Source organism: Diuraphis noxia, unplaced genomic scaffold (genome assembly GCF_037042655.1).
Source record: "Diuraphis noxia isolate RWA-SAM2 unplaced genomic scaffold, SU_Dnox_SAM2 contig0005, whole genome shotgun sequence".
NCBI lineage: Eukaryota > Metazoa > Arthropoda > Insecta > Hemiptera > Aphididae > Diuraphis > Diuraphis noxia.
In genome coordinates, this window is record NW_028301715.1 from 21390753 (window position 1) to 21410791 (window position 20039).

Genomic DNA, 20039 nt, shown 5'->3' on the forward strand with positions numbered 1-20039 from the left:
ACCATTAATTAAAACACAGAGAACATATAAACAAAGAGAATAAATAATACACAGGTATAATAATTTGACAATTAAAAACACAAAAAGAAGGAGTGGTGTTCGGGGAAGACGGAAAAAAGTGGACAGACCGATAAGAACTTCCACGTTGCCGCGCACCGCTCGCATTAGCATATCGCGATAAAATTTTCAGCGCCAACACATTGTTTCGCTCAGAATCTAAAAAAAAAATATATATATTTGAAAATTTACTTGTCCATTAAATTGTATGCACAATTTCAATTTATACTGTAGGTAACCTAGACCTTTTGAATTTTGATGAAGACACTTTATATAAACGACATGTTTGCGGAGACCATTTTTTAGCAAGTGACTTTGTAAGTAATGCACGACATTGTTTAAAGCAGTTTGCTATACCCCAGCCATATGATGGAGAAGAGGAAGATGACCTACATATTATACCACCTATACATACTTATGCACATAACAAACCAGACCAAACAGTTACAGAATTATTATCTCCTAAATCTTCTACATCAAAGAGTATTTCAAATTTTCATACTCCTCCTAAATCCAACCCAACCAATCCTAAAGTATTTAGAATATCATCACCATCGTCTGAAACCAAACAATTTATAAACAAAGTAATTTTATTTCCCACACCAACTAAACAAAAACAATCTGAAGAAGTCAAAAATGAAATAATAGATACTCCAAAAAAAAAAAAGTTAAAGTTTACAATTCAAAATCAAAGAAAAATTATAAAAAACAAAAGATCCAAAATATGCAAGTTTCGTAGTAATTTAAAATCATACCGTCAAGAACTTAATGTCCATAAACATTTATCGAATGAGATTAAATACTGTAGCAAAGGTTCAAAAGTTTTAACACAAATGCAACTTTATCATGGTCAACGAAAATGTTGGACTCAAGCAGAAAAAAACTTTTCAATTGGACTTTTTTATAAGTCTCCAGCAACTTATAAATACCTGAGAAACAAACAAAATATAATTCTACCAGGAATATCAACAGTTAAAAAATGGATAGGTAATTCAAAATGCATGCCAGGTTTTAATATTGGTTTCCTAAAACAGTTACAATTAAAAATTGAAACTATGACAGATGAAGAAAATTACTATGTAGTTGTATTTGATGAAATGAGTATAAAAAAATACTTAGAATATTCAAAGTATTTGGATATTGTAGAAGGGTTTGAAGATTTGGGGCATAAAGGCAGAACTGATCAAATAGCATCGTTAGCTATGGTTTTTGTTGCTCGAGGCCTATATAGTACATTAAAAATGCCAATTACATACTATTTAAGTGCGACATCAATGAAACACGATGTTCTGACAGAAATTATAATTGAAGTGGTTGAAAAGTTATTCAGCATTGGTTTATCAGTCACTGCAATTGTATGTGACCAAGGCACAAATAATGTTGCAGCTTTAAAGAAATTAGGAATTTCTAAAAAAAAACCCTATTTTAATGTGGGTACAAATAAATTTTTTTCTATATTTGATGTGCCTCATATAATAAAAAATTTCCGCAACAATTTTATAAAAGATGATTTTATTTACAAAGGCCAGTTAATAACATTCAATGACATAAGGAAAACTTATAATATTGATAAATCTAGTGGAACTAGTAGAGCGTTGTTGAAAATAACAAATAGTCATATTCATCCAGGACCCTTTCAAAAAATGTCATGCAAACTTGCTTTACAAGTGTTCAGTCATACCGTAGCAGCAACTATGAAGACATGTATAATTACAGGGCAGTTATCAACAACAACAGCATCAGCTACTGCAGACTTTGTTGAAGAAATTAATAGAACATTTGATTGTTTAAATAGCAAAAAGTTCTATACATCAAATCCATACACATGTGCTATTTCAGAAGAACGTCCTGGACAATTACAACTTTTATTAAGTTCTAAAAATTGGTGTGAAAAACTTACAAAAATTTCTAAGGGAAAAGAAACACGGCCTTCTTGCTTTGATGGATTGGTACAAACTATAAATGCTATTCAAATGATTTATATACAACAAAAAGAATTGGGATATAAATTTTTATTAACATCTAGATTAAATCAGGATGTTATAGAAAATCTATTTTCTATAATCAGACAAAGAGGAGGTTTTAATAGAAATCCTACAGCAAAAACATTTCGTACAACTTTCCGTATTAATGTACAAGTTAATCTTATTAAGTCTTCAGACGATTCGAATCGTGAGATGGACTATGACAAACATTTGTTAGAATCTAGCAATGCAGATTTAGGGTTATCTGATGATAATCTGTTTGACAATGAATCAATTTCTTCACAATCGTCATCTGTAACTGAAATACCAGAAGAAGAAAAAATTGAGATTTCATTGGAAAATTGTTCCAATTCATATTTTGCTGGTTATTTAGGATATAAATGTCTTAAAGAGTTTAAATGTAATGACTGTACCTCAACATTTTTAAAACCAGATGAATATTTTTTTAATGAGCAAGAGTTTTTAATTTTTTATAAAAGTTATGAATCAAAAGATCCAGAAAAAAATGTTTTAAATAAACCAACAAAAATATTCACATATTTTGTTCAATGTGCTCAAAAAATTATTTCAACTTATGTAACACAAAAGTCGGAAACAAAAAATTTATGTAAAATGTTACAAAAAACAATAAAACTTGAATTGTTTTCTTTATTAAAATTTGAACAAAGTTGTGATTCTCATTTTTATTTTATGCTATGTAAATTAATACAGTGTAAGTTATTTTACGATTTTAAAATTACATCAAAGAATATAAAAAGTAATATTCACTCAAAATCTCAAAACAAATTAAACATTTTACAACATTTATAAGCAGAGTTTGTTAAGGTTTACCCACATTTAAGTTATTTTTTTTATTATTAATTGTTTATTTTTAGTAGAAGTACCTAAGTAGTTATTCAACATGAATGCTTTTAAATATTGTTTTGTTTTTCGCAGTAGTATCTATACATTTAAATACATTATTTATTTACTTATTATTATTATAAAACCGTATTTATATTATAATACTTATTAAAGGACATTTTAATATTGTTTGATACTTATTTAACTTATTTAAGGATAGTTAAAAAATTATTATTGATTTATTATAATCATAAACAAACCTCAGTTTGTTTTAGTTCAATATCATGTTTAAAATTACTTTTATTTTTATTTTAGCTTATTCTGGGCATTGTATGTCTATTGCCGCTTCCACTACATCTCTCCATATCCCCTTATCCTTCGACAGTTGTTCTCCTTTTATTCCCAGGAGCTTGAGGTCATTTCTAACTCGGCCAATCCATTGTTGTCTGGCTTCTATATTGTGATCTCACATACTGTCTTGCATTCTACTCTCCATACGTAACCTTATCGTTGGTTAATATCTACTCCTAGATATTTAAATTTTGATACACTTTCGAAGAATAAGTCTCCAACTACTAGTGAATCTTGTATAAGTACCTTTGTTGTATAATGTATATGTTTAAAATTACTTAGGTGAAATATTTATATGTCAACATAATAATTTATGATTAGCAGTATTCTCAACATCAATCATAAAATACAATCTGATTCAAAATATTTTTTGAAACAAAAATCTTAAGACGTTTTAGGTAAAACAAAGAAAAATAAATCTAATTCTGAAAGTAACATTATAATATTATTATGCACTTAAAATATTATATTACAATACAAAATAAATAACACTTATTAAATCACTGATTGTTTTGTTTTAAAAATAAAATTCATTATTGTACTATTATTTATTTCCATATGTACTAACTATATAGGGACAATGGGACATAGTAATACATGTTATATAATATTAATATATTATAATTTATAGGAACAGGAAGACGATTCCACAAAGTCGAACATTTTGAATTTTCATTGTAGTCATTGTATAAATTATAATATTTGATAATTGATATCAACGACTAACGAGTGGTAATGATAAACTACAACTATGAACAGTATAAACCACAGATATATAAAAATACTAGATAGCCGACTTCTATAGTAAATACGTATAAAATAATGTCTCCAACAAAATGGCCGCCAATCGTTATCTAAGAGGTGACTGTTTACAAATTTAACTGATATGATAAGTGATAAGATACTATTTTGGAGGGCTATATAATATTTTAAATTTTGTTGGGACTTAAGAAAATTTTTTTCCGAATTATATTTATCTGGAACTATTTGGTTGGAGCTAAAATTTGGAACATTTTATTATTTGTAAAAATAATTTTATATTTTAATATTATATTTTTTTAGGTATTGCATTTGCATGTAATTACATAGAACAATATGTTAATCGCGAGCTATTTATAACTATTTAGCATCTCAAACGCATAAACAACTTGATGAATCTTAATAATAATAATAATAAAATATTTGTATTATGTTATTATTTTGTAATTATATACGAGCAAAATTTGCAAAAACAGTATGCTTAATATGTAATATTTAATATTACATATTAAGCATACTGTTTTTTATTTTATAACTTACAGTAAGTACAGTTGTTATTAATATTTTTTAAGTATAAACCTACCTATTACTATGGTTTATTATTGCTGTGCTTGGGGCTGTTCAAATAAATTATATCCCTCGGTATACTGGTATTTGTATTAGAATAAATTATTAATAAACTAACAATTTTTCTTGCATAAAACATATATAAAAACTTAACTCCACTCAAAATCTGTATAAAATAATCATTGTTTTTAAAGATTGTTAAGTTTAAATATTATAATATTATAATTATAAGTACCTATAACAGTATATTTTATAACACTGTTCTTCAATTGCTTATCATCAATAATATAAAACATAAACATTCACCTCTTAGATATGGATGGCGGCCATTTTACTGGCGACAATAATAATATCGAAGTTGGCTATCTAGTATTTTTATATATCTGTGGTATAAACGTACAAATTATTTTTGATAATGCGACATCTATTGTCCAGAATCCAAACTAATTTCTTTGGAATCCAAATCACAAATATTATGAGCGGCACTAAATTACTATTGAGTGGGCTATCTAGTGTATGTTTAATCTAAGTCTATATCAATATCAGACTCGCAGGAAATTATCATCATTATTGTTCTAAATGGTCCTGAGAAATTGTTCTCAATCGATTTTTGACAATTTTCAATTTTGAGAATGTCCGCTCAGGTGTTGTGCTGGACACTGGTAGCGTACATACAATTTGAAGAGCAGAGTATAATGTACTCGTATGGGAAACACTCTGTAATCCAGAGTTATGAGGTTATGACATACCTATAAATTACAATAATTTAGAGTTACTATTATACAAGTTATTGTTTGCTCTTTTCCAGCAAAAATTGTTAGGTATAAATAAGAAATTTAAATAAATAAATATTGAAAAATAACCTTAAATACATGAAGAAGAATTCTCAAATTTTGGTTATTCTTTTTATTTAAACCAACAGTATTTTCTTTCACTTCTTGATCATCGCTATCTACAAAATCTGAAGAGTTTTCTTCATCATCATTTGTTCCAGAACTAGAATGAATATATTGAGAGCCTATCATAGCAGATTCAAAATAAGAAAATAATTTTGAAAATTGAATGTATTCTTTTTTTAAAATCTTTATGATTTATAAATTTTTTGTACAGATCATAACATTTATTAAATGCATCATCTGGTAATGTGTTAGGGTCAGAGTTTGTTTTTTTCAACACAAAAACAGAAAATAAAGAAATATTTTTCAATAATTCTTGAGACTTTGAATGGAAGCGGTCTTCAATACAAGAAATAGCTGAATCAATTGTAATTAAGTACGTTTTAATTTTAAACTGTAATTTCGGGTCAATAAATATGGTCTTCAGTTGTTTCCTCAGATAATAACTTTTTCTTTCTACTGCGCTGCATGGGCAATGGAGTAAATGTAAATTCCGATTTGTTCATATATGTATGATGACATGTCGACATATTATGACATTTAGTTGCTTCATTATACAAATCGTTAAATGCATCATCAGATCTTAAGATTTTAAGGCTGTTAGAAACTGCTCGAAGACTATTTACTGCACCTAATAAATCAATATCTTTACTTCGAAAAATGTTTGTCACTGTTATAAGCTTGGAAGTGGGTAATGACCTAAGAATTAATTAATAAGACAAAGACACGGTTTTTTAATTTAAAAAAAACGTATATTTTAATAGCTTGCAAACACACACACACTCTCAAATCATGAGACTGCCGTGTGTGACACCGCGACACTGGTGCCAACATCATATACTATAACAGGGGTCTCCAACCTTTTTTTACGGTGGGCCAAATTTGATATACGCTTTGGCATCGCAGGCCAACATTTTTTGAAATGTGTTGTCTAAAAAAAAAAAAATGTGTGATTGACGAGTTTATCTATTTTTAGTTAGTATTAGTGTATATGTATAACTATTATAAGTTGTTATGAATAATACCTACCAAAAGAAAATATTATAAATTCATTTTATTTTATTAATCAATTCAATAAAAAATAAATTAAAAACAATGAAAAATAATATATTATTTTCAAAACATTAATTAGCTTGGCGGGCCGGTGCAAAATGCTTGGCGGGCCGTAGGTTGGAGACCCCTGTACTATAATATATAATATCATATAATATGTTATCATTACATCTGTGGCGTTAGAGGAGGAATACCGTCTCAACTCTAACGACCAACGTGTCTGACAAAATCAGTAGGTTAAGATAATTATTAAGTCAAGTTTAAACAGTTAAATTTTATTACACGGCAATATAAAAAGTACTACAACAAATATGATTTGACGACGTGAGTCGCAACGATAGCCGCGGGTCGGTGAGAGTACGGACTTGAGGGAACGACGGTCACGAAAAGAGTAACTCAACACGGCGAGCGATGATGGCTTCGAGCCCGTAACGGCGAAAAAGCTATCGCGCGCGGCGGGAGAAAAAGTGTACGAAAAGTCGTCGCGGGCGACGTAACAAAGAGAATAAATATACAAATACAATAAGTTAAAATAATTCACGCAGTGAATAATACAAGGAACATAGACAAAAAATACAAGTACAAATAATTCAATGTTAGGAACAACATGGTAACGACAATAATAAACGGACGCGCTAGCGTAAGTGGTGATAACACGTCGTAATCACCACACATCCTCCCTATTACAATTGACAAGACTTATAATCATAGAACAATATAGAATAGACAGTCGATCAGCTGTGCAGGTTTACGTATCCCTATGGTATGAAGTATTGGACTCTAAAAATTGTACCGTATCCGTAATCTGATAGGATGTTGGCAACGTGTATCCCTCTTTGTTACGAAATTTTAAAAACGGATACAACTTAATGGCCAGGCGGCACTGTATGGCTGTATATTCTGTATCCCGTAATCCGTAGTTGTGGCGTTTTCATATGTTATTAGTATTATTACTTATTAATTTATTATTCAATTTTTTTTGTAATTAATAATTTTCATTATGGTTGTAAAGTGTCTGGTATGCCCTAACAAATATGGGCCATTATCCCAAATCAGCTTATCCCAAACTAAATTTATAATGTGTTTGTTCTTTAAACCTAGTATTCTATTCTAAATTCAATATCCTGTTATTACATAAGCCATTAATTAAAGTATTTTAATATTTTTTTCATTAGAGTTATTAATTAAATACAGGGCCAGCGCTACCTTTTGCGAGGGCCTGTGCAAAACGTATTTAATTTATTTAACCAATAAGGCAATAACTATAGTTATCTATAATTTATAGGCTATAGGTGTAATTAAAAACGAAAAATTATCAAAAATACATGTCCCAAATAAAACAATTTTTTTAATAATTAAATTTAATATATTAAAGAGTTAAGCTCTTCCAAAATGTTGACCCTAGTTACATCTATGATGTTTAATGGTATTAAAAAATACTTTAGGGAAATAGCGACTATCAATTTTCAACTGTTCAATGATTACTTTTAAACGTATGTGTTATACGTCAACTTACATATCATACGAGTAAACAGACAACTTCCAATGCTATGGACTAGCGTCCCGCATTGTCTAGTTCACGGTCAACTAGGTACCAGCCGAACCAAGATAGGGTAGGATGCGACCAACTTTGTAATTATAAGAGAGAAAGCATTTCGTGGAAATCATTAACGTTAGGGCAACACGTAATCATGTGGTTAGACGACTATGAAAGATCGTTGATAGGTGTGCACAGGATGTGGGATTATGCATCATTACAAAAGTTACAAGAAACAATGTCATAATGTATTATTATAATGTATATTTTTACATCATAATAATGTTAATAATAATATAAATTATCGAAGTCTGTAGCCGCATGGGATACGCATTTAGCTCGTACGTGGGCGAGTGGCATTTCCGTCAATCTAGATAACTTTACCACATCCTTGAGAACAGCGACAAGAGCAAGTAGACTATGGGGAGTAGAGGGTAGCACTATATAAGGGACCCCGAAACGGCCTGTATTCAGACGCGACTTGACCAGACTAGCCAGAGCACCTTCACGCCAGTCTGTTGTTTAATTTAATTCATTGGACTTAGAAAAATTTCTTACAAACAATATTTTGAACTTGAAAATATTCGAATCAAACCGAATTTATTCTATCATTCAGAATACTTAACTTACATTCAGCTTTCATGTTATAAATAAATATATGTTTTATCACAATAAATAAACAATTAATCTAATAAGAAGAATTCTACGTTGTGTAATTAACTCAAGAGTCACCTTCCAACCATCATCCTTGACTACTGATACCTGTAGGCGACGTGATCACTACACCAAAATATATATTAAGGTATACAAAGGTTTTGTAATTTTACCGCACCACGTTGCTTTTCAAAATATTATACATATTTAATATAATATTACTTATATTCTTGTTGTATTTTATTGCAAGATTTTTATACAAAATATATTTAAGCACGAGATCCTGGACAAATGCCCTGTTTAGCTTCCCCCTAACGCCGGCCCTGATTAAATAATTTATTTTACATTTTAATACTAAAACATTCAAACTTGGTAAAATTACTAAGTACTGTACAAACTACAAATATAGTTTTGTCGTAATCAATGTTCAGCGGTGATATTGATATGATATATTTAATTGATAACGTATGCCACGCCCTCCTGGAGACCGTGTTCAAGGCCACAGTCACCCGATTTTGCCAATACACAGAGTGTCGTACCCCTGTTATAATCAAGGCTTATAGATTATAGAGGTTGCCTCATAATCATGTAAACAAAGCAATCCCCCCGCAGCGCCTTATTACACATGACGTCATCCTTAGGAGAGTTTCGCGGGCGGCTATGGTTTCGTATGTTAATACAATGCTTAATATTCATATTTACAGCCATACTTGACTGCTAAATGCTAATTAATGTGAATTTGTGTTTGACATATGTTTATTATTATGTTATTATCAGGGTTCGGGACTTATAGCACTTGAAATCTTTAAAATAAGCGCTTAAAAACATCATTATAAGCACTCAAATAAGCATTTAAAAAACTTAGATTTGATCAAAAATATTTAATAAAAAAAAGAACTTTATTTTTACACGATAAAGTAGAAACTAGATATAATTTGTAACTGTGCTAAAAATAATATAATTTAAGACTACAAAAATTATTGAAACAAAATAATTAGGAAGTTTCTAACTAAAAAATCAAAATATTTATTTTATAAAAAAATCAAACTTCAGTTTTGAGACGTTATAAGACGTAATAGATTTTCTGAAACAACCATAAAAAGTAGAAAAACTGATCAAAAAAGCAAAAATCGTAAAAAAAAATATGGAAATAAGCATATTTTTATAAAATCATTGAAAAATGCACTTTCAAATTTAATAATTGAACGTGTTTCAACATGACATACACTTCCATAGCACTCTACTACATTTTAAGTCAATCCATAAAAATAAGCAAATGCTTTAATTTACGTGCCCTGGTTATTAATGTACCCACCTATAATTTTTAATCATATATTAAAATATTTTTTGTTGAAGAAAGTAGAAGCCTATATTATTATGTATATATTCAAAGAATAATATTCATAATATTATACTCAACACAATTTACAAATAAAGTGTTGATTGATTATAAACTATTGTAATTATTACTAAATGTGTAAAACTTTAAGCCCAATATTAAAATATGATACTTTAAATTCATTGTATTATCAATCCTGTTGGGTACAGCTCTGGAATGATCGAGAATATTCTCGATCATTCGATAATGCGCCTGTGTCACCGCGACAGCACTAGAATATTCTAGACGCGGCACCCCCTTCTCCTTCTGCTGAGCTATCCACGTCCCTATATATACGGGCCGCCGCGATTGTCTAACGGGTTTTTATGATTATTATTCGCCGTGTCTTATTGCGTTGGTAAGTTCCGCGTAATTTGTTGTGTACTCTTTTATTTTACGTTGATATTTGTCGCGTAAACCTTATTATTCGGCTGTTGCAGTGGCGCAGTACGCGGTAAGGGTTTTGTTTACTTTAATTTGCTTATTGTTTTATGTTATTGGTTTAATTTAATTATTATTATTATTATTATATTGTATTGTAATTTCGTACAATTATTATTTTGATGTATTTGATCACTTATATTGATTCGGTTATATTTCAAATACATTCTTTTGTATATACTATAAATGTTATATGTATATTTAATTAAACACATACAGTCCACTTGTCGTTAGACATATCCATCAAAAGCGTGGTTACCCCGAACAACAATTTGCTAGGGACATCGCTTCCAAATCCTCATACTAATATAAACTAATTTTTAAAGTTTTCAGTTTTCTCATGAATGAGAAATACATTCCAAATCATAATCATAGTCAGAATCAATACTATTATTATTTATTAGCAATATATTCATATAATAATTAATTGTACAGATACAATACAACATATTGTTTTATAGGTGCTTCTAAAAAGTTAATGTTTTAATACAAATATAGTATAATAAATATTTTAAAATAGTTTATTAACATTAAAATTTTTTGTTTTTTATACATTAGATACATTTCATTTTATATTTTAATATATTATTATACAATTTTTATACTATAAAAAAAAAAAAATATTATTATTAATTGGGTAGATAAATGTATACATATTTAAGTCATTAATTTTCTTAATTTACTTATTTTGTTTAGTTGAGCTTTTGCTTTTCGTTTTTTTTGCTAATGATGCAGGTTAAAATATTTCATTCGGATCAACAACCTTTGTTTGACATAAGACTGAATTTTTAAAAAGGTTTATATTTTTGTGCCATTTAAGTTCTGTTGAAAATCTTGTCTGTAAGTCTTTTAACTACTCCTGATCCTTTAGGAATGAGTTGCCTTGTAATTTTTTTGAATAACCTTTCTGCCCTAAAAATATTGGTTTTAAATTTTTTACTGGGGGTTATTAATCCTCTATAAGAAAGATGACTAATCCAAGAAGGTATTACATAATAATGTTCATATGTAGCTCTTGATTTTTTTGCCGCTGTTATAGAACCAATTTCGGGAAATTTCAGCTTATGTTTTTTGGCAATCCAACCAGCTAAGTATTCTACAGCATCATTAGTCATTTCACTGTTGTTTCTTGATTCTTTAACTTGTGATTCATTTTCACTGGCTGTATCTGTTTCAGAATCATTGGACATAATTTCTTGAAGTTCATGTATTTCAAGTTCACCTTTAAAATTCAAATCAGCCTGTTTAAAAGCTGCTGCGACTAAAAACTCCTCTTTATTTTGATCAGCTGTGTTGGATGAGCTTGAAACTATACCAGGATTTTTTCCAAGAATAATCATTCTTAACCTGTGGAGTGCATTTAGGGGCGATGGGTGGTCATTTAATCCTCCACGGGACCGTAACTGAGAAAATAAATTCTCAAGGGCGTCTTGGTTTACTTTACTAGTCAACAAATATTTTAAGTTGTATTCCATCAAAATTTGAAGCAGTAATTTAGTTCCATTAATGTTCATAAGCAAAGCTTTTTGAAATAACTGTAAACTCTGTTTTCCAATACATCTCATATTTAAAAACGTCTCATACACTTTATTTAACAATGCATCATATTCTTCTAGGTTTAGTCCATAAGGTGCCGTGAAAGGGGTTCGCTTGTCATTTGGGTGACACACATTTGCCAAGTCAAACCAATTATTTACCAAATCTATGAAATCAGCAGTATCATTATTTAATTTTGTGTCATTAATAAGTTGATAATGTAAAAGTGCTGTAGCTGTAGTATGTGATAATAGTTGAGTGGCTAATTTCACTCTTTGTCATTGAGGTCCTTCACAAGACAGATGTTCTTTTGAAAGTTTATAACATACACTTAATTCAGTTTCTGAAGAAGATACCAACGCTTCTAAAGGTTTTTTATCGATGATTTTATCATTTATAGAAAACCCGGTATCTAGTAACCAATTTCTGACTAGTTTTAATATATGAGGTGCATCTGGTATGTAAACTACACGTCTACCATTAGGAATAGTAAATACAGGATTTTGATAGTTTATATCTAAAGCTTTCCACAATCCTATATTACCTCCTCCACAATCACTGACACAACAAATGACCTTGAACACAATTTCTTCTAACTTTTCAATTATATCAAACAATATGTCTTTGGTCATTTTTTTATCAAAGTCGACAAAAATGGGTTGTTTCCACTGTGATGAAATTCCTCGAGCCATTACCACTTGCATTTGATTGTGTGGACCAATAAACTCGTCATGCAATACATCATACTCTACTGTGTTTGATATTTTAACTTCATCAAACATCACTACGGCAAGTTTCTCATAATCTTTTAAAGTATCTCCATTGAGTTTCATAATTTTCAGCACGTCACCTAGAATACCATTTCTCATTTCAATTGTCTTGGCCCATCGCTGAAGAGATGATAGTCCTGAAAAAATATAGGTAGTAAATAAGTTAAAAATAATCAAGAATAAAAAAAAATTGTTAATTACCAGGTAGAGGGTAGAGTAATTCGTTTTTCACATATATATATGCTCTTTTACTGAGATACCTTAATGTAAAAGCTTTGGCCACCTCATCTCTTGTCCAACGCACTCGCTTTTTTTTCTTTAATATTAAATTTAATTGATTCTGAGAAAAAACTGAAGAAACCAATTTCTTTGCCTCACTTTCAATTGACTTGTGTTTGTTCAGAGAGAGAATTTTTACTTCTTCAGACATTGTTTTTTGACTTGCTTTTAAAATTGAATTAGTTGAATTTAAGTTTTTTTGCAATGTGCTCATACTAGTTCGGAGGCATTCATTAATTTTTTTATAATTTCCAAGAGGCTCTTCCAGTGATAAAATTTTGTCTTTGTGTTTGTCATTTTCAAGTTTCAATTAATTATGTTTTTTCAAAAGGTCATTATATAATTTCTCATAATCCAATTTTTCTGGAAATGGAGTCGAGTCAGAAGAAGAAATATCCAATGATGGTGACAAAGTTTCTGCTGAAGTAGAAGTAATGCTGGATAATATCTTATCACGGACCTATAAAAAGTATAGAAACATTCAAAATTAATATAATTTTAACTACCTATAGGTACCATTGTTTATGGTAATTAATTCATAATTGTTATTATCTATGATAATAATATATAATCATATACATATATGCTGCCATATTTATTAGGTATACAATATTATTATTTATTTGGATACCTAACTTAAGTATTTGATGAAAATATTTTACAACTAATAATCTAATTTGATAAATAAAATAATATGTTATTTATAATAATAATTTTAGTGTTACTTAATCTATAAAGCAAATTATTATTTAAATATTTTTTTGTTTAACATAAAATACTGTGTTCTAAAATCAAAATTAAATAAGTTAATATTGATTACTATATGTACATTATTTTTATAATTAAATAAAAAATCTACTTACTAATACTTACATTTTGTTATAATTGTACAAATATTGAACATTTAAAATTTACCCGTTTCATTGATTTAGCTTCAATTCTCTTATTTCGATTGATCGTTGATGTAGAAGTTACACTTTGTGAATGATTCAATGGTAAATGTAAAGTTGGGACTGCATCAGGTTTCAGTAGACGAACTTTGGGAGTGTATCCTAATTGTTTTTGAAAAAATAAATTATTATTAAACATATACTAAATATTATATATGAAATATATTATTTTTGACTACCAATAAAAAATTACAAAAAATAAATACCTAGAGTTCTGCTTTCAAATCTCGGACGAATGAATCTGAGGTAAAATGTTCAGAACAAACCAATGATGCCTTAGGATTCCACTTGTCTCCTCGCCGAAATTTATGTACCCACGTGTTATATATTTCAAAATTCTTTACTGGAAATCTATACATAAATCATAATTTTTAAATTTATATTAAAAACATTATTAAAAATCCCTCCATTGAGTAAAAACTTTTTTTACTTAGGTACCTACCTACAATTTATGTTAAACATTAATAATTAATTTGAAGATTTATTTTTACATGTTAATGATTTAATATGAATCAATAATATTTTAAATACAATAAATTCTGTTAACACAAAATGCTTCTTGGATTTTAATTAGCTACCTGATGTAAAAAATAATAAGATAATTATTGGATGGTATTATTTTAGCTATAAAATATTAAAAGCTTTGTTGTCATCAAAATAAGCTACCTACATATTTTTCAGCATACATAATTAATAAAATAATACCCTATTGGCAAAAATTACGGTAAAATTAGGTACTTGTGAAATGAAATATCGAGTCCTTGCTCTTTAATCTTGCTAGCGTAATTCTTGCACATCGCTACGGCACAAGATGAACCACCTGAATGTTTTTTGTGATTTGTATCTACTGTTTGTAGACATGCTCTACAATTGATAAATGTAATTATTATATGCAAAAATGAACGAAAAAACGATTAACATAGACAAGCTAGTAGTAGAACTCGCAAAAACTCACGTGTAAACTATGTAAACAATTGAAAAGTCTCCTACGGGTGACGTCACGGTCCGATTTCTCCCACTCCCGTTTTTTCAGATTTTCGATATGAGGCAACCTCTATAATCTATAAACCTTGAGTTATAATAACATAATTAGTATTAATAATATTAATACCTGGCCAATAAACATGTTGTTTTGCTAACTCTTTCGTTTTGGACACTCCTTGATGACTGTCGTGCAGTTTTTTAAGCATATCATTTCTCAATGTTTTTGGCATAATTACTCTATTTTCAAAGTATACCAGTCCATCCTCAATCGACAAATCTGATTTCAACTTGTAAAAGTGATTTATTTCATTGTTCTCTTTTATTTTGTTTGGCCACCCATTTGTATAATACTCGATCACTCTTTATAAGACCTCATCTCTATTTGTTTCTAATTTTAATTCATTTAGTTTTTCTGTGCTGTATTTTATTTCTGCTAACTTCACCGTATGTACTAAATCTTTCAATAATTCATCATCTTTCTCTGCTTTATGTATTATATTTCTAGTTAACAAATCTGCTATGTACATATATCTCCCAGGCAAATACTCTAATGTAAAGTTATAATTTATTAATTTTAATGTTAATCGTTTTAATCTATTGTTCTCTATTTTAAGAACCTTTAAATTTGTTAAATAGAGGTTCTACTTTATTTAAATAAAATTATTTATTTTAAATACATATTATTATTAATTGATAGGTACTATTTATAATTTAGATTGGACTGATTTGGGACTATGTGTGTAGTACGAAAATTTGGATATTTTAGGGACTGATGTTGTTACATACATGTAAGTAATAATAAGTAAACATAAAAACACTACAATAAACTGATGTTGTTACATGCATGTAAGTAATAATAAGTAAACATAAAAACACTACAATAAACTCAATTTCAATCTCTTAAAACATACATGTAATATTTATATTATACTGATATATTGTATAACCAAGTTTAATTACTTCAATTCATATTATAATTCTACAATTCTACTATTGTTTGTTAATTTTCTTTACTAACCTTTCCATTGGCTTACATATTATATAAATATTATTTTTTGCAATATTTCAAACAACTTAAGATATAATGTGATATTATGTATTATAATAAATTGAATTTAAATTCCTCAAGTGATGTAACTATGCTTAAAATATTGTATGATTTGTCATCATTTTTATGTCGTTGGCATGCAAACATATATTATAATTTATAAATGATATATAATATATATTATAAATAGGTATCATTTTACTACTTTATAACTTTTTTAAAATTGTATTGTGTTTAATGTTATATCAAAATTTAAAATATAATAAAATTAATTGATACCCATGTTTAATTAATAAATACAATTGGCAAATTACATTTTTTTCTTACTTATTTTATTGCAATACCTTTAGGCTACCCTTACCTAAAATAAGCCATTGGTTACACTAAATAAATTTCAATTCCTTAAAACATACAATATGTTGTCTTCAGTATTATTCAATAACCTATAGGCTACACAACTACCAGCAGTAATTTGTTCAAACTTATGATGACATGTGTTATATGTATATAATTGTAATATAAGTTAGGTTCGGTTATATAGGTGTATAAAAAAAATTTACTAGGAACACCCTTGAAGAAAAACACATATATAAATGGAATATATTTTATATTACTCATTTCATCAATGCAAATGTAACAGAAACACAATAAAAAAATCATCATTGTATTAATACTTATTAGTTATTAGTTTATTACTAATTTGTGACTAAACCATACTCTATTAATCATAAGAATTTCTACACGGCATGCACACCATTTTATTTGTTATATTCATTAATTTCTTAATTCACTTTATTATTATTCATTGTGAATTTCTAACTGATGTCACACATGCATATATATATATACATTTGAATTGATTAAATAATTAATTTTTGTGATCTTAAAATATAGTAAGTTTCATACACAAATTATTATAATTTCAAAAGCACATGGCCAATGTTTGTAACTGATTTTCAATTTTGTTGTATATGTATAATATTATGTTTGATTTCTATGTATTGCTGTCAACGCACAAGTTGATTAATTAATTAGAATTATTATTTTTTTTTTTAAATATAACTAATGACTATAAGAATTGCAATGTTAAGTACAGCGTTTAATTTATGTATTTTAATATTGTTCAAAATGTCTATCAAATTCATCAATGATCATATTTATCATTATTATTATTATTATTATTCTATTAGGAAAAAAAAAAAAATTAACCATCTAAATACTAACAAACATAATTTAATTTCTGGTCAGGTGGCACTGCTGGGAACCTTTCTATTAATGTTATTTACATTATTTATGTCAAATTATGCATCTCACCGCACTTACGAACCGGAACCCCAGTATAACTACGATAATTATGTATTTGACTTAAAGAAAATTATGCAAGTAACGCACAAAATCGCTAGAAATAACCTTACAAAGAAAAAGGAAAGCAACAAAGAGTATTATGACAAAACTGATAATCCAATTATTCCAATTACATTGCACATCGGAGACAAAGTGTTACTCAAAGAACAAAATAAGAAAAACACACTAGCTCAAAACTAAATCGGAGCATACGAACTATACCATTACAATACATAATAATGAAAACACAACTATAAAGAAAGGATGAAAAACTATCGCACACATATTAACAACGTAAAGAAATTTTGCGAATAATATAGATATAATTCATAATTGTAAGTAATTAAAAAAAAATAAATAAATTTTTAGATTTCGGAAAATAAATATATGCAAAGTAGGTTATAATGACAGTATATAATATATATATTTTTTTTTTATTGATCGTTTACAACTTCGGCAACAAAGGCCATTAGTTATTTTATTTTTTTCATTACGTTTGCTTACATGTTTAGATTTGGTTATAAATATTGGTTTGCTTGAGGAAGTTAATTAAATCTGCGTTGAGTTGGTGATTGGCTCCAAATGTTGCATCGAGGTTGTGTGATATCCTGTGTTTGATCCTTTCTTGATTATACTTTATGCAGTCCGATATGATGTGCTTGACAGTGAGATTTGTTCCGCAGGTTGTGCAGATGGGAGGTTCCTCTTTGGTCATTTGGTTATTTTTTTTCCGTGTTCATATGCTTCATGTAAATCAAGGATTTATGAATTTTTATTAAGGTGCTTGTGCTTCCTCCCCACGAAGTATGTGATAGAATTTTCATTATGTTTTGTTAGCAACTGGCTACACTGGCACCAGACGCCTGTCCAGTTCAGTGAGTGCGTAAGCGTGGTGTGCGACGTTGCGTGCACCCATGAACCACAGCCCTTTTTAGTTTTATTCTTTGTTTAGAATAGCGTTGTTTTGCAATCTTTTGTTTAACGCGAGTCGCGACGTTGTCTTTTTAATAATAAATAATTCGTTGCCGAATCTTAAGTGTTAAGTGTTATTAAGTGTGTTAATAACCCATATTGACAAACTTTCGATAACATTTCAGAAGTGGGATACGGTTTTCTTCGCTCTCCTAGTGCGTTAAAGGAGCCGATTGAACCCGTCGATGTTGTGCGCTCACGTTTGTGTCGTTGCTGTAGCACGAGTGCCGAAACGCAAAACTTGTCACCGCAATGTAAAAACGTGCTTGTGCGTTAAGCGAAAAATCCGAAATTTTGTACGGTTAATTTAGGTTAGGTACGTCGTTTTGCCTCCATTTCTTATCACCGGATAAGACGTAGTGTCAACTTAACCGTTACCTCGTTAAGGTAACCGATAATACTGTGGTAGTACCACAGAATAACCAGAAGAGACACATTTTCAGTTTAACATGGGTTCTTATGGGGTACAGATTTGCAACACCTGGTGGAATATCAGTTCTTCCGGTAGAAAGATAATTCTCATTATTCTTTGTTTCTAGCGCGGCTGTTATTCCCCGAACAGGGGCAATTACCTTTAGCCTAATAAGTAATAAAGTCGTAAATTGCAATATACATGGATACACTGATATTCCACCAAATTGAATAGTATGCTCCCGATTTTTGAGTGCTCAGCGAGTGTCCATTCTGGTTATTCTGTGGTAGTACCGTAACCGATATCGACCGCCCTATCAGCCGACCTGATAGTCTGATAAACGAGTAAACAATCGTTATCATTACGCACTCGACTACATGGGTGACGGAAACAAAGCGTCAGATAATTCTCAAGTGAACAACATAGAGACTCCTACCTACAACGAACTGTATAGTGCTGTAGCGGAACTCCGAGAAAAACTGCGCCTACTTGAGGCTTCGTCTGCCCCGAAGAACCCTTCTTCGGAACCGATTCCGAAACCGGAAACAATGCCGATTGTAGACTATCGGATCTTACCGGACGTTGGAACGACTATATGGACGTTCACCGGTCACGAAACGTCTGCCGAAGCAGAGGACTGGATCAGTTCGTTCGACGGATTGGTGCATGTGAACCAATGGCCATTGAGATATCGGCCATTATACGTGAGATCCCACGTGTCTGAAGCAGCTCGTAGCTGGTATTTTTTAGAAGAGTTCTCCGACTGGAATACCTTCGTCACTAGATTTCGATCGACGTTCGTACGAACCGTGCGCAAGGCGGACCTGTGGCTTGGGACACATTTCGAGGGACTGCCCACGACCTCAACGTCCTATGAAGTGTTCAGGCTGTGGATCGGATCAGCATCGTCAAAGAGCGTGCCCTGGGGAAACAACCAGATCGACAACCGAAACGAGTACGCCTCGTCAGTCGGCGAACTATGTCGACTCGGCCGTAGTACGACATACGAAGAACCACTTTGCAAAGACCATTATGCTGAACGGTACTCTAGTGTATGGAATGGTGGATACGGGCAGCACAAGTGTACTGATCCGTGACTCGGTTGTACGTAGAGCCGGAATCGCTTATCGAAACGTGACATGTCCGTTGTACTCCGTGGGAGACGTGAACTAGCCGAGTGCCTCAACGATAGGTGAAGCTGAAGTCGACGTGACTATCGATGG

General features: G+C 29.9%; 1 pseudogene; it reads right to left on the minus strand.

Moving 5' to 3' along the window:
• Nucleotides 1–5182: 5182 nt before the first annotated feature.
• LOC149055040 (zinc finger MYM-type protein 1-like) overlaps nucleotides 5183–20039 on the minus strand; it is a 144968-nt pseudogene continuing 130111 nt past the window's right edge.